We start from the raw sequence: 2,463 nt of genomic DNA, 5'->3' as shown, positions 1-2,463 counted from the left end.
TGTGGTTAACAAAATATTACGGACCGTTTTCACAGTGGAGCGTTAACACAAATTCGGCAGTTAACTTTCAATTTTTGTACTGGAAACCCCTAAGGAGAGTTAACCCGTCACTGTAAAAACGGTCCTACGTGATCGCATTTAACCAAATTTATGTATTCTCGTATCAGTAATTTACAAAAAGTAAATAAAATTGAGTGACCAAAGCAACTAATCAATCCAAATACAATTCCTACGTCGCACACCGGCTTCCCTCAAACCCACCTTTTATAAAGTTGAACTGGTCAAATGCACCGAATTACTTGGATTTCAAAGGGGCCCGGAGTTTTCTGAAAGTTGGAAAATAAAATTATAATATTTTTCAAAATTGATAAATTGGATTATTTAATATACGCACACATAGTTATTAGAAATTTTAGACGAAGTTTTTGCGAGTAGTTCAAATTTATTTTTTGATTTCGGATGACAGATCACTGCAGCTCTTTTTAGTTACATCTTACAGCGGTAAAAGGATGCTGAACTTGCAAGAATGATTAACACAATATACAATGCAACATAAAATGAAACGAAGAAGAATAGGAGAATAAAGGTAAAGAGGCAAAACAGTTATTTTAGCACCATTCAATGGCGGCCAGATTGAAAGTGTAAAGTTATTTTTATTTTTTTTAAGAATGGTAAAATTCGGCAATAGCAAGGTAGCGCACAATTAAATGCGCCACCTTTGTGCTCAACATCGCGCTGAAGTTGGATTTCACGAATTTTCTCTTAATCTACCTTCAGCACACATCTACTCTGATAGGCAAGCACTAAACAGATTGCTTGATTTCTCATCGAGAGTAATGATATAGTGCCTGTCATTACATTATGAACCAGCAAGCGGCATTTGTCAGTCAAATAGCAGGAATGCCTCATCAGAATCGACAGGATAATTCTGGCGAAACTCAGCGTCACGTGAGGGTAACTACTATTAGCCATTAGCCTCAAAAGAGGGCATTCTGGCATAGCGGGACTACCGACTTTTGATTGAAGCCATTTAGTAGTAACTCGGTCACCATCTACTTTAGCGAGGGTTAGATACATCGAACGCCTTTAAAATTTTCTCAATGAGTAGGCAACCATTTAAATAGGATATTTAACCCGCAGCTGAAGCTCAAGACTTTACATTTAGCTGCACGCAATATCCACATTTCTTAATGTTGTGTTCCAAACATACCTAAGGAAATCCTGAAAAAAAACCCGAAAAGTCCTAAAAAAATCTTGAAGTTAAATCGCGTTGAAAATCTGGATGATTAACCAAGACTACTAACCACAGAATACTTAAATGAATGTCTATAAAATAATAAGCACAACTTGCCGGCTATTTTCTGCATCAATGCAGCGGCAAAAATAAGTCTGATTAGCAGATGTGGCCATCTCCAAAATTGCCGCTGTAACTTCTACCACTTAGACTTTGCTAATTTTTTCATTTTTCCTTAAAACCAGATACTAGTTGCACGAAACTCAACTGTTAAAATAAAAAAATATAGTAAAACTACGTTTTTTGTTTTTCTCTCTGGCGTCAGAATTTTTTAAGGACTACAAAATTTTGAAAAATATAATTACTTAAAAAAAATCAGTGCAATGTAGAAAAGCAGTATGACTATCAAATCAAAGAGAAAGTTCTGCAGAATTAAGGCCGATTAAATTTTTTGGTGTATCAGGACGATTAGGTAATAAAAATGTCCTTTTCACATTTTATCTTTGAATATGCTTGAAATTTTATAATAATTATTTTCACAAATATTATATCTTAAGAACTAATATGCTCTCGATCACATCCTCGAATTTCGTTCTTCTAACGTTATTCGCTAAAAAAACAAGAACTATTTAAAAGGACATGTTCAATACCTATTTTTTCTTGTGAACCAAAAAATTTTAATTTTTTTTAATTCTACAGAAATTTCTCTTTTGGGTGTTGCCCATACTGTTTTTCTATATTGGAATAAATTTTTTAAATAAAATTAAATTTTTTAAATTAATCATATCTTTGAAACTACGAAGTCCTTCTGAAAAAGATTCTGACATTAGAAACGCGTTTTTACCATATTTGGCCCACAGTTTCGTGAGTATATTGATTGCTTCATGCGTTTTGAAATTTTTTTTTGTTTTTGTCGCATGTTGTTATCTAAAGAATAAAATATAAAAATTACCAATTATTTTCTGTTCAAAAAATGTGAGCCAAGGCTTGTCTTTTCCAGCTCGAAAAATATGGAGTATTTTTGCTCTAAAAAAAAGAAATTATGTTCTGTAAAAACACATGACTCTAATGCTATTTTCTAATAGTAGGCCTACTAACTACAATTTTTTCACTATGCCTTTTTATTTAAAATTCTAATAAAGTTTTTATTTGTTGCGTCTGGTATTAAAACGAAAACAAATCCTAAGCTCCCTGTTTATACACACGTAACAATATCAAATTGGTGAATG

The sequence above is a fragment of the Rhagoletis pomonella genome, unplaced genomic scaffold (genome assembly GCF_013731165.1).
Source record: "Rhagoletis pomonella isolate Grant_MI unplaced genomic scaffold, Rhpom_1.0 Rhpom_scaffold_00012, whole genome shotgun sequence".
Lineage (NCBI taxonomy): Eukaryota > Metazoa > Arthropoda > Insecta > Diptera > Tephritidae > Rhagoletis > Rhagoletis pomonella.
Note: the sequence above shows the minus strand (reverse complement) of the source record.